A 27,822-nucleotide genomic window follows, 5' to 3' on the forward strand; every position below is an offset into this window, starting at 1 on the left:
TGGCCAGGGCTGTAGAGTCCAAAGACTTAACTAGAGATGGAGGTTCTGTTTTGAGAGTCATATGGCTATTGACAGGAAACTTGCCACATGGACCTCTCCATAGGGCTGCTTATTACATATGTCCCCTCAGAACAAGTGATCAGAGAGAGAGTGCACAAAAACTGGAAGCTATAGTCTTTTTATAACCTACTATTGAAAATGACATACCATCACATCTACTATGTTATATTCATAATAAGTGTAATTCATTAAATAGAGTTCCTTGAATTTACTCCTTCTCCCTCTATAGACTTGTGAAACTAAAGAAACAATTTATTTGCCTCCCATATACCAAACATATTGTGGTGGGACAGGAAAAGGATAACTGCTACAGACGTTTCCGTCCAAAAACAAGGAAAGGAGGAGACACAAAGGAGTCACTAGTCCACAGCAATTCTGAAATCCAAATGGGAAAATATTTAAAGTTCCTTGATTATGTCTTTCAATAATTCTCCTTGGCTCTGGGCTCTGGTCTCGGGGAACTTATTTCTGCTCTCTGAGTCATCCTTCCGTTTTCATGAAAGTAGGATGCATTTGCAACTACGTAGTTTTCTCACTTGGCTTCCTGACAGTAGAATTTATGGGTCCAATGACTCCATATCATTTTACATGGTCTCTGCCCTTACCATTCAGAAATGTTTCTGCACGTGTAATTTTGCTTTTCAAACTTTGTGAGTCTTCTGTGAATCTACGGGGTTCAGTCCATTAGACAAAAGCCACACACTTAAATCTCTCTAAGATAAACCCTTCCCTACCTTAAGTTTGTGATGAGAAACTCATCAGAGTTTGTCTCTGTCCTTTCACATTTTCTTTAGGCAGGAAGAAACCAGGCGGTATCTTCAAAATTTGTTTGGAAATCTCCTTAGCATGATAACCCAGTTCACTAGGCCCATTTTCTACTAAAGAAAACAGTGTTGCCAAATTTAATGCTACTATATAACAAGGATTCCCTTTCCTTTAGTTTCCAATAATATTTAACTCACTCTCCTACAAGCTCTCACCAATAGCCTAACTAAAAGCCTTTCTAAGGTATTAAAGACATTAAATTTATAGTTAAAAAACTTTTAAGAAAAAATCTCCAGTTCCGGATTGTTTCAATGGTTAGTTCTACTGAACATTTCTTTTTAAAGTAACACTAATTCTATATAATCTTCTCCAGAAAATAGAAGACCACACTTTGCAACTAATTTTATGAGGCTGACATTACTCTCCTACCAAAACCAGACAAAGCCAGTAGAAAGAGGGAAAATACAGACCAATATATCTCATGAATATAGATGCAAAATCAACAAAATATTTTAAAAAATTGAATCCAGCAATATATAAAAAGAATAATGTAACATGACCAGTGAGATTTATTTAAGGAATGCAAGGCTGGTTCAATATTCCAAAATCAATCAATGTAACCCACTATAACAACAGGCTAAAGAGGAAACCCACATGACTATACCAACTGATGCAGAAAAAGCATTTAACAAAATTCAATATCCAAGGGCCGGCCACATGGCTGAGTGGTTAATTTTGTGCACTCCAGTTCAGCAGCCCAGGGTTTCACTGGATTGGATCCTGGGCACAGAAATGGAACTGCTCATTAAGCCATGCTGAGGCAACATCCCACATAGCACAACCAGAAGGACCTACGACTAGAATATATAACCATGTACTGGGGGGTTTGAGGAGGAGAAGAAGAAGAAAAAGAAAAAAAAAGAAGAAGAAGACGATTGGCAACAGATGTTAGCTCAGGTGCCAATCTTAAAAAAATAATATAAAATTCAACATCCATTCATGATTAAAACTCTCAGCAAACTGGGATAGGAGTAGAATGGAAATTCTTCAACTGGATAAAGAAATCTGTTTTTAAAAACTACAGCTAAGGGGCTGGCCCCGTGGCCAAGTGGTTAAGTCCACACGCTCCGCTGCAGGCGGCCCAGTGTTTTGTTGGTTCGAATCCTGGGCGCGGACATGGCACTGCTCATCAAACCACGCTGAGGCAGTGTCCCACATGGCACAACTAGAAGGACCCACAACGAAGAATGTACAACTATGTACTGGGGGGCTTTGGGGAGAAACAGGAAAAAAAAATGAAATCTTTTAAAAAAAAAAACTACAGCTAAAAGTGAAAGACTGAATGCTATCCCTTTAAAATGGAGTTTAAGGCATGGATGGCACTCTAACCATTCCTATTCAGCATAGTTTTGGAAATCCTAACCAGTGCAATAAACCAAGAAAAAGAAATAAAAGTAATACAAATTGGAAAAGGATAAATAAACTGTCCCTGTTTGCCAACAACATATTGTCTATGTAGAAAATTCTCAAAATAAATACCAAAAGAAATTCCTAGAGTGATAAGCAAGGTCAGAAGGTCAACACCAAAAATCAACCATATTTCTACATGCTAGCAACGAACAATTGAAAACTAAAGTTAAAATTCAATACCATTTATATTGGCTCCAAAAAAGTGAAATATGTAAGTGTAAAACTAATCAAACATGCATAGAATCTGTATGCTAAAGACCACAAAACATTAATAAAAATTAAAGACCAAAATAAATGGAGAAACATACTGAGTTCATGGATTGGAAGAATAAACATATTAAAAGTGACAATTCTGTCCAAATTTTCTTTTTGTTTATAGCAATTTCTATCAACATCACAGCAGGATTATTGTGTAGATATAGACAAACATGTTTAAATATATATGGAAACATAAAGGAACTAAAAGAGTAGACGGAAATTGACAAAGGCATCTGAGGACCCAAAACCACCTAATATTAAAGTTTACTCTATAGCTACAACAACCAAGAGATTGTGGTTCCATAGATCAATGGAACAGAGAGTCCAGAAATATTTTCACACAAGTAAAATCAACTGATTTTTGACAAAGGTGCAAAATCAATTCAATGGAGAAAGGATAGTCTTTAATAAATGGGGTTGGAACAACTGAACATCAAAGACAAAAATGGGAGGGACTTCAAGTTGAATCCCATCTCTTATACAAAAATTAACTCAAAATAGATTATAAGTCTAAATATAAAATGTGAAACTATAAAAGACAAAATTTGTAGAAGAAAATATGGAACAAAATCTTTGGTATTCATGACTTAAGTTTAAACAAAGAGTTCTTAAACATGACACCAAAGCATAATACATAAAATAATAATAGTAATAATTTAAAACATAAAAATAAATCCATAAAAAAATAAAATGGTAGACTGAACTTCAAAATTAAAAGCTTTTTCTCTGAAAAAGACCCTGTTAAGTTAATGTAAAAATGGGCCACAGACTCAGAGAAAATATTTGAAAACCACATATCTGACACAGGATTTATATTCAGAATATTAAAAGACAAACTTTGAACTCAGTACTAAGATAACAAACAATCCAACTAGAAAATTGGCAAAAGACTTGAAAAACAGGCATACACAGAAGTAATACACACGTAAAAAGATACTAAACATCATTAGTTGATAGAGAAATGCATATTAAAACCATAATTAAATACCACTACATGCCTATTAGAATGGCTAAAAAAGAAAATACAATTCCAAGTGCTGACAAGGATGTGGAATCAACTGGAACTCACATATCTTAAATGAACTATCAAATGGATCTCAAAGATATTATGCTGAATGAAAAAGTCAGTTTCAAAAGGTTACATGCTATATGATTCCACTTACATATTATTCTTGAAATGACAAAATTATAGTGATGAGAACATAGTAGCTGTCAGGAATTAGGTTTTCGAGGAGTGTATATCTATAAATAATTGGCAAAAGGGAGTTCATTTTGATAATGGAACAGTTCTGTATCTTAATCTTGCTTGTGGTTACACAAATCCATACATGATAAGTATTTCATGGAACTATACACAGACACACGCACAACTGGTGAAATCCAAGTAAGATCTATAGTTTACTTAATAATATTGTACCAATGTCAATTTCCTGATTTTGATAATGTACTAAGGTTATATAAGACATTATCATTGATGAAAACTGGATGAAGGATGCATAGGAAATATATGTATTATATTTACAAATTATTTGACTACAAATTTAAAATAAAACCTAAAGTAAAGCTTCTTCAAGGCCATTAGGCTTTCACCAATACCCTCCTCAACACAAACTGCTCAGCTCCAAAGCCACTATCATAATTTAAGTTGTTGTTACAGCAACACGTACTTCAATGTACCAAAATATGTATTAGTTATTTATTGCTAAATAACAAATTATCCCAAAACTTAACATCTTAAAACAATAAACATTTATTTTCTCACATAGTCTCTTGGTGTTAAGAATCCAGGAAGAGCTTATCTGAGTAGTTCTGGCTCAAGATGTCTCATAAAGTTGCAACTAAGTTGTTGGCCAGAGCTACAGGCTGCAGTCACTGATGACTTGACTGGGCCTGAAGGTTCTGGCTTCCCTTGGAGCAGCTATCCAAGAGCGAGCAAGAGAGTGCACCCAAGAAGGAAGCCACATATTGATAACCACATATGTGATATCCCATCACCTCTGCCATAATCCATTTGTCAGACCTAGGTCACTAAGTCCCACTGATATTCAAAGAGAAGAGAAAAAAATTCCACTATTTGATGGGAGGAATATCAAGAATTTGTGGACATATTCCTAAAACTACCACAGAGAGAAAGAACTCTGAATGTTTGCTGAGTGAACTTTGAAGCAATTGTCTGTGTTCTGATTTGTGCATGCATGTGAAGAAACTACCCACAGTCTCGGGGGAAAAGGCAGAAAGCATTAGGCCAAATAATACTTCAAGTGCTGTGTGTTCCCCAGCTAGAGTAGAAGGGCCTCATAATGCAAGGGACATTTGACAGTGCTCTTAGAAAATTATCTCCTGAGTAGTAAGGCTAAATTAGCCCTAAAATTAAAATTGATTTGAGCCCATTCGAGCAAAGCTTAAAAATAAGTTTCCAAATGATCCATCTGATTCCAAGTAACTTAATTGCCTACTAGAACAAAGTCCATTGTATTTAAAAGAATGATAATAATAATAAACAGCAAGGATGTAAAACTCTCACTCTCTGGCATCCAAAAAAAATTCAGGCATGCAAAAAGCATAAAAACTTTACCCATAACAAGCAAGAAAAAAGTCAACTAATAAAAATAGATCCAAACATGACAGAAGTAATAGAATGATCCAACAAAACCGTTAAAACAGTTATTGTAGGTATGCTGTTACTTTACAAGAAAATAGAGGAAAACATGAACCTGATGAGGAGAGACATGAAAAAGACCAACTGGAAATTCTAGAGAGGAGAAATACAGTATTTCAAATGAAAAACACACTGGGTGGAATCGAAAGCAGATTAGAAAATTCAGAAAAAAATGTTTAGTGAACTTGAAGACAGCAATAGAAACTATCCCAAGTGAAGCACAGAGAGAAAAAAAAACGAGAAGAAATGACTTGAACTTTGGTGAGCTGTGGAATAAAAACAGGTGATCCAACATATGAGTAATTGAAGTCCTAAAAGGAGAGAAGAAATGGAAGGGGGAAGAGAGACTATGTGAAGAAATAAGACAGAAAATTGTTCAAATTTGATGAAAACTACAAATGCATATGTGCAAGCAGAGCATATGTAATGCAAGCTATGCCAACACATATCTTAATCAAATTGCTCAAAACCAAAGAGAAATAGAAAATTTCAAAAGCAGACAAAGGAAAAAAGATACATTATGTAGAGAAACAAAGATAAGAATGACAGCAGATTTCTCATCAAAACCTACGCAAACCGGAAGAGAAAGAGAGAATCCTTTAGCAGATACATATTGTGTAAATATTTTCTTCCAGTCTTTGGCTTGCCTTTTTATTTAATAAACAATGTCTTTTGAAGAGCAAACATTTTTAATTTTGATAAAGTCTAATTTATTAATATGTCATTTTGGTTTCCTGTCTAAGAAATTTTGCATAACTTAAGAACAAATCTTTTTCCCTTACATTTTTTTTCTAGAAGTTTTAAAGATTTTCCTCTTACACTTAGGTTTTCATCCATTTTGACCTAATTTTGGTAGATGAAGTGAGATAGGTAAAGGTTCATCTTTTTATATTTGGATATTTAACATCAATAGTAACTAGAGAAATAAACATTAAGTGCAAATTAAAACGACAGGTAGATAATGCTACACACCCATTAGAATGGAGAAAATTTAATATATCTACAACACCAAATGTTTGCTAGGATGTGGAACAACTGGAACTCTCATGCATTACTAATGTGAATGCAAAATGGTATAATCACTTTTGAAAAATTTTGAGAGCTTCTTATGTTTCTTAAACATACATTTATCATACAACCCAGCAACCAAATTCCTAGATATTTACCAACAGAAATGGGTAGGTGTATCTGCAAAAGACTACTGGAATTTTCATACTAGCTTTTTTCATAATAACCCAAAACTGGGAACAACTCATATGTCCATCAACTGGTGAATGAATAAACATATTTTACTATATCCTTATAGTGGATTTTCACTTGCAATAAAAGGAAACAAGCTACTGATGCATGTAATAATGTGGATGAAGCTCAAAAGTACTATTCTAAGTGAATAATGCTTCCATTTATATGCAAATCTAGAAAAGGCAAAACTAATGTGATAGAAAGCAGATCAGTGCTAGGAGCTGGGGCTGGCCTAGGGGCACAGAGGGCAAAAAGCTATGAGGGAAGTTTCCTGCGTAATGGAAATGTTCTATATTATTACAGTACTGGTTACAGGACGTATTTTTCAAACTTCATTCAAATTGTGCACTTAACATTGATGAAATTTATTGTATGTAAATTATATCTCAATAAACCTACTTAAGGAAAGTCTTAAGATGAATATGTGACATTCTCAATGCTTCAATTTTAGACATCAATGAATATATGTATAGAAAATAGGGATCCTCCTCCAGAATTCCCCAGGTAAGTAGGAGCTACGACCATCCATCCCACCCAGATGCTCAAACCGCGAGCCCAGGAAGTCATCCTTGACTAATTTATCATTTTTATCACCAACATCCTATCAGTCATTAGGGAACGGCATTTTTTTTCTTTTAAACAGCTCCTAAATTCATTTACTCTCTCTAGCGCTTCTAGCCCTAACCTGATGCAATTGTCTCTCAGTGGAAACATTATAACACCCAACTCATCCCTCTCTTGTGTTCTCTTTGACTCCACCACCACTGTTTACTCTGTAGATGGTGGTCATCTCAAATGAAAATAATATCCTCTGATTAAAATTCTTCAGTGGCTTTCTGGTGTTCATAGAACAAAATTCAATCTCCTTAACATAACGTAAAGGCCCTGTGTAATCTGAGTCCTTTTCTATCTTCAGCACCATCACATCCTATCCTCCTCTTTTGGATCTCTCTCAATTCTTAAAACATACTATGATTTCTCCAGCCTCGGGACTATACGTGCTGTTCCCTCTGCCCTAAACACGTCCCCGCCCACCCTGTGCAATAGCTTAGATAACTCTTACTTATTATTCACACACCCCTCCTCTTCTCTTCCCCAAGCATCATAAGTACCAAGTTAGGTCTCAGTGCTCAACACCATAATAGTACCTGATTTTCTACTCATAGTCTTTCTTGACCCAGTACTTATTTGTAATTATCTGTTCAATATCTGATTTTGCCCAAATCCCTCCAACTATCCCACAATTCTAGTCCCTAGAAATAATTACTGTTAGTTTTTTGCCTTCCAGACTATTATAAAATAAGAACATATTGACAAATGTGAGCATAATGCTATAGGACAGGTAAAATTAAAATATATAAAAATACATATCCTTCCCTCTCTCCTGCCTTCTAAGAGACGTGCTAAACTCCCCCTGCTCAGCACATGGGCCAAGCAGTTAGTTAATACGGTAAAAGCTGGTCTTCCAAACCCATGTAGTTCAAAGAGCTATTTTATTAGAAGAAATAACATATCTGAGAAGGAAAGAAGAGGTAATGCAAAAGAAAAAATCCTGTGAAAACTGAGTTTTGAGATTTTCATTGAACTTTTGGAGAAAGTGAGACAAAAGGCTGTAGTGGCAATTTCTATGCTGTAATGAATGGGCTTTGGAAAGATTGATAAATGAGAAGATTATTACAAAGTTCTGTTATGTGTTATATAAACTTTTCAGCATCTTAAAGCATATAAACATTTATTGCTGTTTTTTTTGCAGGGAGGGGTGATGTGGACTTGCATTTTATTTCTGAGTGCAACACGGGGCATGAGGTGAGCCGGGTTTGTTTGGATTACATATAAAACTCAATACAGGAATTGGTTTTACCTAAATAAGTATTCTAAGTTTTCTCAGTAGTAAAAGAGGCCAAGATTAAAATATAAAAATGAGAATACTCAATCCTCAAAACAGTAAAGTATGTTATAATAAAGTTCTTCAGCTTTATGAACAATAAAAAACCATACTTTAGGCCTTTTCATATACCACTTATGTAAAAAGTTTCTTTGTCACTAAAAGTTTGCTTTTTAAAAAAAACATTGGCACCTGAGCAAAGATCTGATGCCAATCTTTTCTTCTCCTTCTCCTTCTTCTTCTCCTTGTTTTTCCCAAAACTCCGCAGTACACAATGGTATATTTTAGTTGTAGGTCCCTCTGGTTGTGCTATGTGGGACGCTGCCTCAGCATGGCTTGATGAGCAGTGCCATGTCCACACCCAGGATCCGAACTGGCGAAATCCTGGGCCAGTGAAGTGGAGCGTGTGAACTTAATCACTTGGCCACGGGGCCGGCCCCTGAAAGTTTACTTTTTACACATGCATGTTGGGATTCCAATACCAAGATAAAAAATATTGATCCAGGACCAAAAGCTTCCTCCTTGGACTTTTCCATTGCTTTCCTTGGAGCAGCATCCTACTAAGTAGCAATGATCATCACTGTAATGATCATTATCTGAAGACTAAAACCACTATATCTAACAGAAATCCTTAAGTATCTTGTGTTAGATAAGTTAGTATCCTTTCTTCCTCAGCAGCGTGCTTAACTCCAACACCATTTGCAGTGCTGCATCTTAGAGGAAACGCCCCAGTCTCCTAAATACTCAATAAATGTGTACTGAATAATTGAATGAAGGAAATCAAAGATAGTGTCGTCTATATGTGATCCTGCCAGTGATGGGAGAAGGACTCAGATGAGATGAAGCTATGCTGGTAATGTCTACAGTTCTATGATTATCCTAAGTATTAAAAATGCATGTACCAAAACAGATTTTCAGAATTATTCTCAGACAAAAAGGACTCTATTGGCAAAAAAAAGTTTGCAAAATACTCTGTTGACTAGTGATGGGAAAGTAACCACTGGCATGAAATAAAAGTAGAATTTTGTATTAGTGGGGTGTTATGGACATTTACTTTGCTGAGGTTTTGGCCGCCTATCATTTGACCTCACTTCATGTGTCATGGGAATCCCCCAGTTAAGAATCATGCTGGGATGGAAGGGTATTTATTCCCACTAAAGGTCCAGTTCTCATTCTTCTTATCCACTAGGGTGCAGACTCATGACCTAGGCTTAGCTAATTGAATGTTCATAGCTGGCAGGTCTGGAACAAGTAGCACAAAGGAAAGAGAAGCAATCTGCAATTCCCTTCATCAGCAGTGGCCAGTAGCTGTGGTGGTGATAGTGCTGGTAGTTTGTTCAGTGTCCTTAGCCAGCTGCACAAGCATCCTAACCAGCTATTCCAGTGATTGGGCCTTGGCTATAATGATAGCTGCCCAGCTTCCTGGGGTTTCTGTCTCCTTTCAAAGCTTGGTTTTCTAGCCTTCCCATCAATTCTTTAAGCTACACAATGACATAATTGTATGAAATTCTTTTCTGCTAAGGCTAACCACAATCCAATTCTGTTGCTACAAGCAAAATCCATGACTTTAACAAATTGTTGTCAGGGAACAGGTTGCAGTCAAAAGGACCTCAGAAAAATCTAGGGAGTTGTGCATAGTTGGGGTTGGAGGCAATGAACATTCTGTTAGTATTCATCAGTAGGAATCTGTCAGTCCATGACACACAGTGACAAAGTTTACCTTTAAATTATTGTCTCTGGGCTACTGGAATGAAATGCACACTGAGTGCAGAATTTTCTGCAACCGAGAGCTTGCTGTATAGAATTTAAGAAACATGGGGCAAGGTGGGGTACCTGCATCTAATGGTCCTATGCAAAACCAATGAGAGGCTCAAATTCCAAAACTCTTACTTCAAGGCATGTGTGTGCTGAAATCCAGGGGCTTTCTATCAGTGGACTAAAAGAATCTCTAACTTCTATTTGTTTCATAACTTCCTTGGTTTGCTGGGAAGAAATCCAAAGGCCAGAAGATTGGAGTGCTGGAAGCAATTGATCAAGTGAAATGTATGTCTCCTTGGAAGGTCTAGAAGTTGTTCCTTTTTTCAAGGCCTTGAGAAATAAATTGATAAGGGGCCTATCACCCTCTTTAAAAATACATTGGTGGGCTTTTCTTGGAAGCTGCAAATACCATTGTGGGATGCAGTTGAAATGGTCTCCCTGACTCTAATGGGGCAACTAGGACCTTGGGTGACCTAGTGGCACTTAACCTTAGGGGCAAGACTCTGGTTACTGGCAATATGATCTAAAGAGCCTGACCAGTAGAGATTTTGGTGGTTGCTAATACATCATAAGATTATTAGGAGTGAAATGGATAGGTTGTTCTGTGTTTAAAAAGTATAAAAACAAAATAGAACAAGCTAACAAATAAAAATATCCTCTATGTCTGAGGATCCATTACAATAGAGGATCATGGTCTTATTACCAAATTCCTGGACCTGGCTCAGTACATAGCCCTCAGTCCCTTGAATGAAGGAATGCTTGGACGCCCCTGAGAAGACCTGGTGATAACATTGTCTATAAGTCCATCTCCTTCTTGCCTGCCAGAAAAGAACCTGTCACTGTTACTAATATCATTTTGCTTTGAGGAATAGAATATGCCCAGATCTTTTGAGTGCTATTGTTGAACACCAGCTCTGAGAAAACACTAATACCTGAGGACCCAACATCCATTGCAACTTACATGTCAGAGTAGGGGCTTCTGAAAGTCATAAATGACTTTTGATCTGAGTCTGCTTATGATAGGCCCAGTGAAATCCTGAATCCACACTGTATTTATAAGACCATGGTAACAAATATACTCCCAAATATATAATCGCTGAAACACAATAGAAATATATTTCTCACTTAGGTAACAGTCCAGGCAGGTGTTGCTTATACTTTAGGACCCAGGCTCCTTCCTTAGGGCTCTTCCATGTCCCATAACCTTGTTGTCTGCACCCAGCCTATGGAAGGGGAAGGCATATGAAGAGGCAGGCATGTCTAAAAAAAAATCTTAGAAGTGGCACACATCATGCCTGTTCACATTCTTTTGGAAAAATCTAATTATAAGATAATCTCTATAAGCAAGGGAGGATAGGAAACATAGCCTCACATTTTATCAAGGGAAAAGAGGAAGCAGATTTCAGTGAAAATCTGGCAATCTCTGTCACAATGCTGTGTTTTTTCTCCACTTGCTGAATATGTTCTAGGAATGGAAATACTGAGAATTGGCAGATCTCCCACATGGGCTTCCAGGTACATAGGGTAAGGCCTAGTGCAATAAGACACCAAATGGAAAACCTAGAACTCCCCCCTCCAAACCAAAATTATAAATCAAAGTAATCCTGAATTACCGTGAAACTACAGATATTAGTGCCTCTATCAAAGACTTAGAAGATGCAAAGATGGTAACTTTTTTTTCATATTCCTATTTAACTCACCTGTGCAGATGACAGATAGACCCTGGAGAATAATAAATCATAGTTGTATATTTAGTTGATTTTGGCTGCTATTCTAGATGTGGTCTTTTTACTTGGGCAAATTAATACAGTCCCTGACAATTAATAGGCAGCTATTGATTTGGTAACATTTTTTCCTTTATCCCTATAAATATAAAGCAATGGATACAATTTGTTTTTACCTGCAAGAGATCAGAGTACGATCTCCTGGATTTTATGTCTATTCTCTAATGCTTTCCATAATTTAGTCCACAAGAACATTAAAGTTTCTGTTCCCTCAAGGGATATAATGAGTGCCCCTTAAATTAATAATGATGCTGATACAACAGAGAGTATGATGTAGCCAGTCTGGATGGAAAGCGTGTATACTAATGAGTGGGAAATTAAGGGCCTACCCTCAGTGAAGTTTCTGGGAGTCCAGTGATCTGGGCCATGTAAGAATCTCCCTTTCAAAGTAAAGAAATATTTTGCTGTTACTTGCACCCCAACCAGTAAGAAAAACATTTTATGTGTTCTTTGGATTTTAGAGAAAACATACACCTCATTTGAGTGAGCCTTTCCAATCTACTTATTTAGTTGATCCAAAGGATGACATACTTTGAGTATGATTCAATGCAACCAAAGTTTTTCCAGTGATCTTATTGGGGTGAAAATAGCTCTGCCTCTCTACCTTATAGACCCAGGGAATTAAGAGAGGCGTCAGCATGGGTGCATTATCTCATCCCTGTATGGGGCGGCGGCAAGACACAATTAGAAAGTCAAAATGGAGGCCCTAAAAATTCTGGAGCATTGCCATGCCCCATTCTGCAAATAACTATTCCCTTCTTTAAAAAAAGCTTTTGGCTTTCTAGTAGGATATGACTGAGACTGAAGACCTGACTATGGAATAGCTGACAACCAGGCAAACTGAGCTGCCCATCACGAATCAAGTGCTATTCTGTTCTACTAGAATATTAACACCATGAAGGAAGGGACTGGTCTGTCTTGCTCACCACTATTCCCCAGACTCTGGAATGACACCTGGTATATAATAGTTGTTTAGTAAATATTTGCTGATAGATGGAGGAAAGGAAAAAGGAAGGGTAGAAAGAAGGAAGAAAGGAAAAAAGGGAGAGAAGGAGGGAGAAAGGAAACTAGCTAAACTTGTCCAGAAACTCTATCACGCCGAAGAGAATTGCATATACAGGACTACATCTAGCAGGTGCCGAAGGCCTCATTTTTCATAAACCATTCTCTGAAAATATGAGCATGCTTACTCTTATCTCATTGAAGTCCCTCCCACAAACCTTATCTATTGTTTCATGGGAACTTCTCTAAGACAAGTTGACAACAAAAGAGGAATAAATTCAGGCTTGGTTCATAGGTTGCTCTGTGTAATTTGCTGGCATCAACCACAAGTGGACTGTTGCAAAGTTGCAGCCCCACTCTGGAGTTGTCCTGAAGGACAGTGGGCTGAATTTCAAGCAGTACATCTTTTTTGTCCACCCGGCTGGAAAGAGGCATGGCATGAACTAAGTTTCTATACTGATTAATGAACGGTGGTAAATGGTTTGCCAAGGTTGTAAGAAACTGGGATGGAATCTGATTAAAGGATTGGTGAGAAAGAAGTCTGTATAAGAATTATGTGTATGAACTTCTTGAAGTGGAAGTTCAAGAACTTCCCAGAGTGGAAGATATTCTTGTCCCATGTGAATGCTCCTCAAAGCCCCCCTCTGTGAGAGAGGGGCTCATTCCTGGATTATACAAAACAGCCCTCCCTGATCAGCCGGCCTTTTTCTCCACGTACTCGTCGTTGATCAATGAGGGTAGAACTGAAAAGCATCGGTGGCGTGTATGGAAGCTATTCATAAACTCACAGCCTCTACTCCCCTTCACTAATGTGGATCCAACCTCTACTACTGCTGATTCTCTAATATTCCAGTGGCAAAAAAATCATTACAATATAGGGGAATAGTTTAATAATCTTTGAAACAATATAGAAAGGCTAAAAGTCATAATAAAAAAAAGACACTTCATTTTTTAAAAACTGTGCATATTATAAAATATAATATTAAAAATAACCAAAAAAACCACATAGGACAAATGGTTAATGTCTCTAATAGAAAATGAGCTCCAATAAATTAATTTTAAAAGAAGACCAGTAGTCAGAAAGAAAAATGGGTAAAGCACAGAATAAGGAGAGAAAAAGAAATGCAAATGGGAAACATTCATACGAAAAGATGCTCCATTTCACCACTAGAGAGAGTAATGCAGATTATTACAAAAATATCCTGTTTTGATTTTTTTTAGCCCCCAGCGCCCAAATTAAAAGAGTGGTAAGAGTCAGTGCAGATGAAGTGTGAAAGTTGGGAACAGTCTTTCTTTGCTTCTGAGAGTGTGTGCTGAGTCCTCTATGGAAACGAAATTGGCCATCTTTAACAAAATTTAAAATAGTACGTTTTGTTGATCTAGCAATCCCACTTGAAGAAATCTATCTTGGAGAGACAGAAGCCCAGGCACCTAAGGATGTCATACAAGGATGTTTATGGCACCACTGTTTGTAATAACACTAAACTGGAGGAAAGCGTCATTGTCCGTCATTATGCAAATGATTGAATAATTCACAGCATGCTTTGCTACGGAAAATTCTCAATTACTTTGAAAAAGCATTAGCCTTTTTCTACTAATATAGAAAAAGGTATACATTATATTATAAAATTTTTAGGGGCTGGCCCCATGGTGTGGTGGCCTGGGTTCACCAGTTTGGATCCCAAGCATGGACATAGACCACTTGTCAAGCCATGTAGTGGCAGCGACCCACATACAAAAAATACAGACAGTTGGCACAGATGTTAGATCAGGGCTAATCCTCCTCAGGCAAAAAAAGAGGAAGATTGTCAACAGATGTTAGCTCAGAGTGAATCTTCCTCACCAAAAAAAAAAAAGTTTTTAGTAAAGTCAGTCATAATGTACTGTACATAGTATTTCCTCTGAGATCTAGTGGGTGTATATATTTGTATGAATATGCATAAAGGAATGGCATTGTGTCCAACAAACTGTTAAAACACGTCAAAGGAACGTGAATGTGTGTTAGGTGGAATAGAGATAATTACAGAGAGAAACTTTTCATAACATTTTCTATTGTATCATTTAATTCGCTTTAACTTTAAAAAACTCTACTAGAGAATTTTTAAAAGAAAAAAATCACAATTCAGAATGCTCAATGCTTCTCTGTTTTGCTTTAATTTTACTTTTACATAATTGACTCATTAATGTTTATTGAGTGAAAGTGCAAAGAGAAAATCAGTCATTCTAGAACAATTGCCTTCTAAGAGAAAACTTTAAATAATACCACAAATTGTTCAAGAAAAGCTCTTATTTTTTTCTACTGTGATTTAGCTGTTAATTATTTGGGCATGTGTTTTAAACCTATGACTGATGATGCCCTTGAGGTTTTTTTTCAGCTTGGGAGACATTTGTTTTAAATTTTTACAATTTAACAAAAATACACTTGATCCATAGAAGAAACTACCCTGGCCAGAATACCTCTTACTACATTAAGGTCACATATCATATGACTATTTAAATTAGAACCAGAAACCTATGTCTTCTTGTTTCTGGAAAGCCTTTCAAATGTTATCTCAGGATAAATAAACTCTTATAAAAATTCAAGATAGATTATAAACTGGTTTTCCATCTCAGAAACTTATATATATGTGCTAGATCTTGATTTTTGTTTCAAAATACTTTGTGAAAAATGATGGTGTTCTCTTCTAGGAAGACAACAATGTATTTCTATTGATCTAAATAGTTAATTTATAACACATTAAACTCATGATTTCCAAATGTTCAATGTGTAATTCTACACTATATTTACAAGCTTAACTAAAAGATTTACTTCATATATATATATATATATATTTGACGTTGCTTCTAAGGCTTTTTGAAAAATTTCTTAAGGAAACCTTGCTTTAGAACAAAATCCACTTGTAAAGCCTCAGATACAATATAGAAAAACTGTTAGGTAGAACAATGACATCAAACAGCTGTGAATCAGGAGTGTGTAGCTAACGGGTCTTATTTCCTTCATTTTGTTATCCAACTAAAATAGCTCCCCCTTGTCTGGACATGAGAAAAGATAATTTGAGTACTTAAAATATTTTTATTATGTTACAGATATTATGGATTTAATCTCAAGTTCTCTGTGAAAAGCTGTCAAGAACTTTCAGTGATCTCTACTTAAACAATATTAAAGGTCTTTCTATATTACAAACTAACATTGTTTAATGTAAACTACCAGTGAGAAATCTGAAAAAAACTACAGTAATGTATTTACTTTATATACAGTGTTTTACAAGAAGAAAGGGGGAGAAATGAAGAGAAAAGAAAGAGAAATTTATAGATGGATGTAAGTCCCAAAGCCTCACACTAACAGGCATAGTTTGTTCAGATTTCCTTGGCTGTGTTGGCTCTATTATAAGCCCCCAGGGCAGGGGCTGTGTCTGCTCACTGTCAGTACTTAACAAATAAGAAATAGAACTATTAACAGCAGTACCTGTGGGTAGAATTTACAAGTACGATTACTATTTTTTTAATATCACTATTCAACAGAACACTAATTAGCTTGTCATTCAAGATTTTCTTGATCTTATGTGTATTATGCTGAGGAGAAATGCTTAAACAGATCATTTATATTTTTAAAAATACAGCTTAATGAAAAAGCAATTTAGTAAATTGTTGGGGGCTGTTTTATATCACACAGAGTGTTATGTTTCCACAGCACAATTCAATTTAATGGAATTCCTTGGGAAGTTTAGTCTAAGCTAAAATAGAAAATTGTTGTTGTCTAAAGAGTTGCATGCTTGTCTGATATACAGAAATTTCTAGATTAAGTATCATTTCTAGTTTCAGGCAAAAAGCCATTTCCCCTCTTTACACCCAAACCCATCCACTTAAAATTAGTGACATTATTCAGAAATTAATTCAGCTGTTTTGATTAAATTTGATGAAATCAGTTTAAAGATACATTTACACACACACACATACTTAAACACAACTGAGTCAGTAAAATAACTTTCTATTGGATTTGCTTGTTTTTATTCATTTTATTACTCAAGCAATTCAAAAGAAATATAGGTAGGTTTAAAATACTTGATAAGTCAAATCCACCTGAGATCTGGTATTGGTAAAGTGTAAAATAAGGAGCTAAAAACAACTGAATTTCATTTTCAGAGATCTGAAAAATGAAGGATATAGAAAACTTCATTATCTCTGTTACTGTGTGTTTGATTTCTAGTATTCCACTTAATTTGATTCTTTCCTATAGTTTCCAGCTCTGTGCTAAAATCTCCCATCTGTTCTTGTATGTTGTCTAACTTTTCTATTAGACCCTTTAACATGTTATTCATAGTTATTTTAAATTCTCTGTCAGTTCCAGCAACCGGGTCATATCTGAGGCTACTTCTGAAAATTACTTTGTATCTTCAGACTGTATTTATTCTTGACTTTTCAAATACCTTGTAATTTTTGTTGGAAGCCAGATATGTTGTATAGCACAATAGATTCTGAGGTGACTTTGTCTTTTGCTTGGAGATGAGCATATATTTCCTTCTTCTACACCTTTAGTGTAGGGGTTTGTGTTAATCTAGTGAAGTGCTGGGTTGGGTTTGAAGTTTGCTGTTGGTATGGTCACCCTCAGTGCCCCCGAGTTTTCATATTCCTTTAGTGATACCTCGTGTTTAGATGTGGGCTAATTTACCAAGGAGTACTTCTCAACGTCTCTTCCAGTTCTCCCAGCTGTATTCCACTATTATTTTCATTCAGTGTTTGTTATCTTAGTGGTGGGAAGAGAGGAGGAAGGGCATTCTCTGGTCCTCAGAATTAGCAGCCTCTCTGAACTTGTGGAGCATGGCCTTCACAATTGATCTAATCCCACTCTACCTGTAGTGCTGGACCTAGCAAATATTTCCACCCTGCCCCCAGGTATAGCTTTATTTTTCCTATTCTCTTCGAGTTGAAATGGGTTTCCAGCATAGAAAGATGACAGATGTTCTTGCTCTCTCCCCTGCAAATTAAGCCTATGTTCTATGAGAGATTAGGCAGATGGGTCTGGTTGGGATTTCTGACATTGGCTATTGTTTCTCCTTCTCGGTTGACATTACCAGGAAATGTTCTCAGGAGTCCCCTCAGTCTTCCCTTTGAACATCTGCTGAAGTTCAGGGAGGAAAAGCTGCAGCCCTCTGTAGCTACACACTGATGATTGCCTATGCTTGGCCTTTAGCAGTTCATTGAAACATTTTAGCCGAATCTTCTAAAAAGATTATATGGCCTCTGATGGTGTATGACCCAGGTAAGCAAATAGCTTCTTTGTCGCAAAGTTGGTCATTTGGTCTGAAGCAGTATAGTGTGAGATCCTATTCCAGTGGATCCATCGCTCCATAAAACTTCAAGTAGTAGTGCTGAGGCCCTCTGTGTAGGAAAGGCAAACCCAAGTTCAGAATATTTACATATCCTTTGGAGAAGAAATTGCTGGCCCTTCCAGAATGGAAGGGGTCAAATGTAGTCAAACATGGCACCAATTGACCACTTGGTCTCCTCGAGGAATGGTGCCAAAATGGGGATTCAATGTTAGTCTTTATTCTTGGCTGTTTGGACCTTTGACATTGGCTTTAGGTAGATCAGATAGTAGGAGCAAATGCCATTGGGCACATAGAGAGCCTCCACCACTACCATCAAGGCCACTTTATTCATGTGCCCATTGGAGCAGAATAGAGTGGCCAATGAGATAGGCAGGCTAATGTTCCTGGCTAGGTCATTTTTAATTCTTGCCTCTTTTTCTTTCTTTTTTTTTTTTTTAAGATTTTATTTTTTTCCTTTTTCTCCCCAAAGCCCCCTAGTACATAGTTGTATATTCTTCATTGTGGGTCCTTCTAGTTGTGGCATGTGGGACGCTGCCTCAGCGTGGTTTGATGAGCAGTGCCATGTCCGCGCCCAGGATTCGAACCAACGAAACACTGGGCCGCCTGCAGCGGAGCGCGCGAACTTAACCACTCGGCCACGGGGCCAGCCCCTAATTCTTGCCTCTTTTGTGAGGGATGTTCTCTTGCGGGTATTAACATTCAACAATATTCACAACTCATGCCCATTCTCATATGTCTATTCTTTTGCTTATAATCTTTTCCTTCCAGGCTCCTGTTAACTATCCAAAGCCTTGATCACTGCCAGTTGATCTTTATATATTCTAATTTTAGGCCTCTATTCTTTTAACACAGTGTAGATGACCAGATTCATAACTGAAGCTCTTCTACTTAGGAGAGTTTTCTCTATCTACAGTCTTCACTGTCTCAGGTCACCCCTGAGTTAGGTGGTAATTCAGCCACCATCCATTGTACATCTATATACTAAGTCAGTCCCCAAACACCCTTAGGCATGATCTGAGAGAGAGATGCTGACACAACAGTGGTGGTGCCATGGGCATTAGGGCTACTTCTCATGCAGCTTGCTTATGCTCTCTGGTGCTGCTTACACTTGATCCTAGATGTATCCCTTTCAAGTTATAGTGAATTATTAATGGGTCTGCCCAACTAATGAGTTGATGGGTCTGACAGGATCCCGCTCACCATAGGCAGTTCCAACTCTGTCCTCACATAATGTCCCACAGTCAGGTGCTCTAGTGACGAAGACTTGGCGCTCTCACCGCCACAGTCTGGGTTCTTTCCCGGTCAGGGAACCACACCGTCCATCTGTGGGTTGTCATACTGTGGTGGCTGAGTGTTGCTGCCATGCTGAAATCTATGCCACCAGTATTTCAAATATCAGCAGAGTAACCCAAGGTGGACAGATTTTGGCAGAGCTCCCAGACTAAGACAGACTAGGAAAAAGGAACTGTTCACCACTTCAAAAGTAACTGACCATGAAAACTCTATGAATAGCAGCGGAGCATTGTCTGATATAGCACTGGAAAGTGAGAGGATGGCTCAAAAAGACCAGGCAGGGTTCTACTCTGCTGCACGCAGGATCACTAAGCGTCAGAATATACTCAGTGGAACTAACAACAACAAAGTCAGGTGCTCCATTTCTACCAAGGCCCACTACCATTCCAGTGGTTGTTTCTCAAAACACACATAGTTTCCACTGTAGATGGCATGACTATGCTCCAGGACCCCACAGGTGTTCACTGAGCTTCTTCCAATGGGGCTTGCCATAAAGTCTAGACAACTTCTTTTCCCAATACTGATACCTCTAGCACCACAAAAGAACTACTGGATCATATGGCCCAAGCTTGGACCTAACACAGAGCTCATTCCTTCTCTAGTAAGGAACACAACGCTGCTGAAACCTTGATTTTGGCCCAGTGAGTCTGTGTAGGACTTTTAAATCTATAGAATTCTAAAATAATAAACATGTGTTGTTATAAGCCACTAACTTTGTGGTAGTTTGTTATGGCATCAATAGAAAACTAATACAGAGTATATAGAAACCATAGGCAGTAATTAAAATATGAGTTCCAACTCTAAGGACAACTGCAGGCTGTAAGAAGAAAAGCAAGACTGTGAGTCAGGAAATACACTCACTGCTCATCCACATTCTTTTTAAACCACCCATGGGACTTAGAGAAAGATAATTTTATGGACAATGGGGATGATGAAAACAATTGGGTTTATCAAGCAAATTTGACTACAGTAATAATATAGTTGAGGTATAATATTCTGGAGAAATCAAATACTTATGGATTTGAATTAAATAAATAATAAGAAGAGATCCTGATTAGAAGTTGTATCATTCTTAGTAATGGAACAGACAACTTAAATACAACCAGCTGTATGGGTTTATTTTCCCAGTTCATACTGAAAAGAACATGACAAGGTAAGCATTAAATTTCTTCTTTCAAAGGCTCTCCTTCTGATTTAAAGTAGACTTTTATTTTATTTCTTCAGATTATTATACTCCATTTAATTAATATTAAGCAACAAACCTAAATCAAAGATTTTTTTTTGAGTCTTAGGCAAGTCAAACGTCATGTGGGAAATTACCTTGATGCAATGATAGCCTCGAAGTACAGTACCAAGAAAGTTATCCCAGAGTCACAGGACACAAAGGCTCACAGATGACATTAAAATGCTCAAATCATATTTAGAATAAACAATGAGAAGCAAAAGGAAGGAGATAGAGTAAGTTGACACAAATAGAATAGCGTACAACTACAGTTGTATAGGATAGTGGGATGAAAGGAGCCCACTACCTGAATCCTGGGATATGCCATGTTCATATGTCCTGCCTTTCTCTCTTCTACCTCTGCTTTCCTCACTGATGATGGGCTTACTGTTACCAGAATTTAGGTTTGCCTCAAGAGGGCCCATAGATAGAAGCTATCCTTCTCCAATGATGCAAACTTCTTTTATCGGAGAGTCAACAGGGACAAGCCCTGGTCAGAGCTGTGGCAGTTAGCTTACTGAACAGAATTGGGTTTTATTTGTATTTCTTGGGCAGAGGAGATATGGGGCCAGATTGAGTGTCACCAATGGGTGACCAAATTAAGTCCTTATGAATACTGTGTTTCATATATTTCATGTATATTTAGTGCCTTCTCAATATTTAGTATATTGCAAATATTTTGTACCCAGGGGCCTCAGGAATATTAGGGATATTTTGATTTGTTCATTTCTTTACTTTATTAAGGTATAATTGATATACAAAACTGCACATATTTAATGTATACAATTTGACCAGTTTGGTCATATGCATACACCCGTGAAGCGATCACCACAATCAAGGTAATAGATATAGCTATCACCTCTAAAAGTTTCTTTGTATTGCTTTTATTGTTGTTATAAGAACACTTAACATGAGACCTATCCTCAACACATTTTTAAGTGCACAATACAGCATTGTTAACTAGCGGCATTATGTGCATTATGTGTTACAGCAGATATCTAGAACCTACGCATCCTGTACAATTGAAATTTTATGCCCATTGAACAACTCCCCATTCCCCCCTCCCCTCAGACCCTGGCAACTATCATTTTATTCTCTGCTCCTACGAGTTTGACTATTTTAGATACCTCATATAAGTGGAATCATACAGTATTTGTCCTTCTGTGACTGACCTATTTCAATTAGCATAATGTCCTTCAGGTTCATCCTTGTTGTTACAAATGGATAACAAGCGTTGGTGAGGATATAGAGAAGTTGGAGCCCTTGTATAGTGTTGATGGGAATGTAAAATTGTGTAGCCATATGGAAAACAATATGGAGGTTCCTCAAAAATTAAAAATAAAACTACCATATGACACAGCAATCCCACTTCTTGGTATTTATACAAAAGAATTGAAATCAGGATCCCCAAAAAAGATCTGTATTCTCATATTCATTGCAGCATTACTCACAATAGCCAAGATATGGAAACAACCCAAATATTCATCAACAGATGAATGGATACATTCATACAATGGAACATTGTTCACTCTTTTTATGCTTAAAATTAATACGCTCATAAGTCCTTATCTTTATTGAACACATCCTATGAATTCTTCCTATTTCTAACAAACTTTTTACTTACTAGTTACTTATTTACACTTAAAACATTTGAAAATTTTTCATTTGTGTTTTACAAACTACAGACCCATTCACATTTCATGATAGAATTCAACCTTCTGAAAAGTAAATGTACACTACACCAAGCCTCAGAATTTCCTTTTGTGTAAGTTGACATGACAGTGTTGTAAGGGTGCCATCCCTCTCGTTAAACATGATTACATTATTCTTGGCCCGTAACTCAAGAGCAGTCAATCAATAGCCTTGAAAAAGCTGCACAAGAATTAGAGACTTCCTTTCTCTTGGTAATCTGAACTGTAAATAAACAGTCAGAGGTCATTTGTTTGATAGTGGGTACAGAAAGTGAAAGAGAGGAAAAGGAGACTAATATGTAGCAGTAGACAGGAGTAAACAGAATCTATGTGTAAGCGCAAGCCAAAAAGACCTTCATAGAAAAGAGTGAGTTATTAGTTTGATAGGGGAACATAAAACTAAGAAGATATAAAGGGTAAAGAGACACAAAAGTGTAGCTGATAAACACTAACAGAATGGAGATTGGTGGGCTTTTAATTCTGAGTAGACAGTTGGTAGGGTTATTTTGGATCTTGAAAAACTGGCCAGTCCCCAAATTTTCTGAGGTCTGACTATTCTGACTCTGGTAATTTTCATGGTACCTAGTTTGGGAGCTTTTTTGACATTCACATGAGATATAGCCCAGTGATTAAGATTCCTGTTGGCTAGTTTTGTGCATTCACTATAATGAAATGGACTTAATTTTTTCAAGATGTACCCATATAATGACCTGAATATTTTCTCAGCAAGAATTCTCTCAACTTTATGTTGGCTATAGAGTATTACTTCAATGTACCAAATAACTCCCACATAAATTTTTAAAAGGCATCAGGCAATAATATTTGGCATATAGACTTTCTGTTTTTTTCAAGGTTAATTTATACATCAAGATGAATAAAGCTAACACCATACTTTCTTGCGTTCTTCCATACATCTAGCATATGGTGGTAATCTTAGGAAACTGACGTTAATGATTAAGATAGAGCTTGGTAAAGACTTGGTTTTGGAAAGGATCAGAAAATAAATGCCAAGTGTACCATCACTCTCTTCTCTCAATCCCATTGTTGATATTATTAATCAGAATTTCATTTCTCCCTAAATCCAGATACGTTCATACTTAGAAACTTTCATGGCATTATATATCAGGTCTCACTACAAAGAGACCTAAGCCAGCACTTACAATTAAGCCTATTTGCCATCAACTTATTTCCTCCTCTGGACTTGTGTCTTTAGCCCTGGCTGTTTCCTCCAAGTGATTAATGTAACCTCATCAAGTTAGTGAATCTGGTACTTTAGCATTTCTTCAGGATAAAAGAGGTAAAATTATTGGCTATATACTACTCCATACACTACTACATTTTTTTAATTTATTAAAGTTGTTTTATAGAAACTAAGCATGATTTAGGAAACCTCAATCTCTAAAGAGTTATCAACTCCTGGGCATTATTAAGGAAGAAAAGGAACCAAGAAAGCTGAAAAGAATATTATAGATAATGGTATCAAAATCAAAAGCTTCTAAAGGCCAAAATCGCCTTAAAGAAATAAAAAAATGGACACTGGGAAAAACATTTGCAATTTATACAATACATGGAAATTATTACTATCATTATAAATAAAGTATTCCTATAAATAGTTAGAAAAGCCCCTTGAATGACTGTTTATGAGGTCTTATTAGAAGGGGCACAAAAGCAAAGCCATGCTCTGAAATACCTTTTTTTTCCTACTTCTACACTGGTATAACTTCATATATGTGCAGGATTTTTTAAGTCTTAAGAATTCCTGTTTAAAGTGATAATACACTTAAGAAAAAGGATTACTTTAATATATTTGAGTTAGAATTGGTTGGAAACAAAAAGGTGACAATTTCTATCTTTGGTGCCAGGTAGGAATGAGGAATTTAGATGGAAGGAACAGTAATTAAGCAAATCTATGTAATTTTTAAGTACTCTTGAAATATTTTTCTAGTGATTTCTCTGGATCAAATATCATAAGATCACACATGAGTCTAGGCAATATTGACCATTGGCTGATATCGTCAGGCAGACAGGGATGTATACAAGGATGATGGAAGTACACACCACTTGATGTAGTTCTGTCCTCCCCCCACCCAACTGTAACTTGAATGTGGTCAAGATGCTACCTCTAATTAGAAATTTACAAGATGAATAAGAGTCAGTGGAACATATTACATTGCACCATAAAAACACAATCAGCAAAATACAGACTATGAGAAACTGTACAGACTAAACAACCTGTTTCTTCAATAACAAAAACTGGGAGGGAGGGAGGGAAGCGGGGAAGGAGGAAGGAGGTGGAGCAGGAGAGAAACTCTATAGGTTAAAACCCAAATAATAAAATTTAAAAAATTTAAGAGGCAGATGAACCAACCACAATCCATGCATCTTAATTAGGTCCTAATCTGAAAACAAACTGTTAAAAAATATATATTACAATTAGAGAAAGTGAACACTGACAGGGTATTTAATGATAATAAGAATTTTTAGGTATGCTTATGATATTAATTTTTTTAAAGATCCTTTATCTTTAAGAGATGCATTCTTTTAAAGATTTACAGAGGTGATGGACTATCTATGGTGACCAATTTGCCCGAGACTCAGAGGTGTCTCGTGGCTCGGAACTTTTCGTGCTAAAACCAGGAATGTCCTGTGGAAATGGTGATTTCTATCAAAACTAACTGGAATAGGAGTTGTGAAATTGGTGGGGCTAGAGATAAAACTTGACAGACTTTTGGAGGATAATTGTTGAAGCTGTAGTATATATTTGAAAATGTCCAAGATTAAAAAAAAAATCACATGACCAATATTGCATTTTATGTGGGAAGATGAAATGGATTTTACTAGTCACTGATGGGAAATTTCATGAAAGCATGGTGTCTGGATTGTTTTCAGAACAGAAAACTGAGTATGAAACATACTTATCATCCAAGATAATGCAATGATAATTTTGTCAGGAAACTTGGTGCTTGTGTGTAAAACAATGAAATAGGCTTGAAATGACTTCTTGAAAGTTCATCTATTATTGTGAGGCTTCTTGCGTTAATAATACCGCTAGCAGACAATCAACATTTGCTAAGTGCTTGTCACTCGTAAATGCCCTGTGAGACCTCCTGACATAGCAAAAAATATGAAAATTAATCACAATGAAGCAATGAATTCTAAGTGTTTTCTTATAGAGCTCGGAGGAGGAAGCACTCACTGATCCAGAGATGTACGTAAACACATGATAAATGAATGCATTTATCCCAAATTTAACATAATCTCTGTATCTATTAATAGTTAAAAGCGATGCTTGTAGGTGGATTTGACTGAAAGGTATGCTTTGAAAATTTGCACAGAGTAAAAGAGAATTTGTGGAGTTTACTTATTTTAACATTGCAAGTGTATCTTTGATGTGAACTTCTCTTTACACAATCATCACAGTACAAGTGATGAATTGTATAGTTTACTTTTTTCCTAACAAAATTGAATCAACAATGTAAAAACTGAAAAGCTATTTAAAAATAATTTTTATAGTTAAATCAATGGTTCAGTGATTTGTGTGAATTACATTCCAAATAGAATATTCTAGCAATAAAGTCCCAATTCCCAGTGAAAGGAATTTAATTAATCTACCAGTCACCTTTCATTCAAACTGTGTGATAAATATCTTCTTTGCTCAGTTTATCCCGTAGAATGGAGAAAGATTCCATTACTCTTGGAAGATTAAAAAAAATAAGAATTATAGAATTAATTTATGTTTTTCAAATGCATTTATTCATAAAACTGAGACACGGAAGGTTGCAGAGCAGGTTCTGTAAGGCCACATGAGTTGTGAGAACATTTGCTATGTCACACACTGCATGAGCCACATTTTCAAGGTGTTCTTCAGAGGCGAACAACCCAATGCCCAAACTCTGGCACCAGAGAAGTTTGAAACATCAAGGAGGGACAGAGCAATGAAGCATAAAAGTACAGGTTCTTACAGTCATCCTGACAAACGGGCAGACTGCCAAGAGCTTCAGATTCCTATAAGCCCTAGACAGTCGCTTTCTGTGAAGCATGAGCACAGATAGTCGTGTGCAAAATGCTGTATGGCTGCGTCAGCTTGCTGAATTATGATACCCAAAAGGAGGGGGGAAACTGAAATGCAGAAGACTAAAGAGCCCCATAACAATTTACTTTTTGTTCTTAGAATATGCCCTATTTTAAAGTATTACTTCTTGTTGCAGCTTTCCTCTACACTCTTTCTTAACCCCGCATAGTTACTTGTCCAACCTTACCTGCCCTTCTGTTAAAAACCAGCCTAATTGCTCTCTCCTAGAAGGAAGCTGACAAGATTCTCTAAAGTAATAATTACTTCTCCTTCCCAGATACTTTCATAGTGCTCTCTAGATACCTTTGTTATGGCATTTGTTATAGATAGCTTAAATCCATTATTTGTTATGTATGTGCTTCTTCCACTGAAGAGGGCTTTTAGAAAGCAGTGATCATGTTTTCAAAAATTCTTGTATCTATAATAGCTCTAATATACATACTCACACAGAATATATTTTAACAACACAGGTGGAACTGAAACAATAGACGGGAATTGTTTGCTTTGGTTAAGGTCTCATTAGAAAAAAGAGCTGGTAGAATATTCTTCAAAATTTGTTGAGCACAAAAAAAGGGAAGATGAACAAAATAAAATACTCATTTCACCTATTGATTTACTTTATCTTTTACTTGTTCTGTGTTTAAGCTGCAAGTTTTACAACTTTACTAATTGGAGCTATTGATTCTTGGGTTATTTTCTTTTTGGAACATGATGTAAAAGTTAGACATGTAACTAATCAGATGTAAAGTTTAAGTTAAGAAACTCAGGTTTTGGACACATCGTTGTCATTTGTTTAAACTTGAACTCAACATTATCAAAATGTTTACCAAATGCGTCAGGATTATAAATGCAGTCAAATGTCAAAGTTTGTATTTTTCTCTCATCCCTTTTATTTCCATATAAAAAAAAATGCTGTTTAAAAAGCCTTTCAGTTTACATTTCTAAATGGCTTCGGAATTTCAAAGACTAGTTAGATAAATTGCTTTTAAGCTATAAAACTTTGCATTCCAGTCCTCAGACCATTGTTGTATATCTGCTTCATGATAGAAGGATGGAGCTATATCAGGATCAAATAATGTTACCCTTTTCAAAACAGCTAACATGAGTGTAATTACTATATTTTTGTCATTTTCTTTCTCTCTCCCACCTCTTTGTTTCTTACTTTCTCTCTGTCTCTCAGGTGAGCAAATTAAGTGAACACAATTTTGTGACTGCTTTTCAGAATCAATTTAAATCTTACCTGGACTCGAAAGCTTGCAACAAAAAACCTAGCAGAAAGTATTTCATTTAACTACAGAATTTTTTGTATTTATGTATGTTATATCTCTCAA

The 27,822-nt window shown here is 36.4% G+C and overlaps 1 long non-coding RNA gene across 1 annotated transcript in view; it reads left to right on the forward strand.

The window, feature by feature from the left end:
- Positions 1 to 7,155: 7,155 nt before the first annotated feature.
- The window catches only part of LOC139046183 (uncharacterized), a 36,740-nt gene continuing 16,073 nt past the window's right edge, over positions 7,156 to 27,822 (forward strand). Inside the window, exon 1 of the long non-coding RNA XR_011505851.1 lies at positions 7,156 to 8,260. This is a non-coding gene — a long non-coding RNA (uncharacterized lncRNA). The remainder of the gene's footprint in view (positions 8,261 to 27,822) is intronic.

Source organism: Equus asinus, chromosome 9 (genome assembly GCF_041296235.1).
Source record: "Equus asinus isolate D_3611 breed Donkey chromosome 9, EquAss-T2T_v2, whole genome shotgun sequence".
NCBI lineage: Eukaryota > Metazoa > Chordata > Mammalia > Perissodactyla > Equidae > Equus > Equus asinus.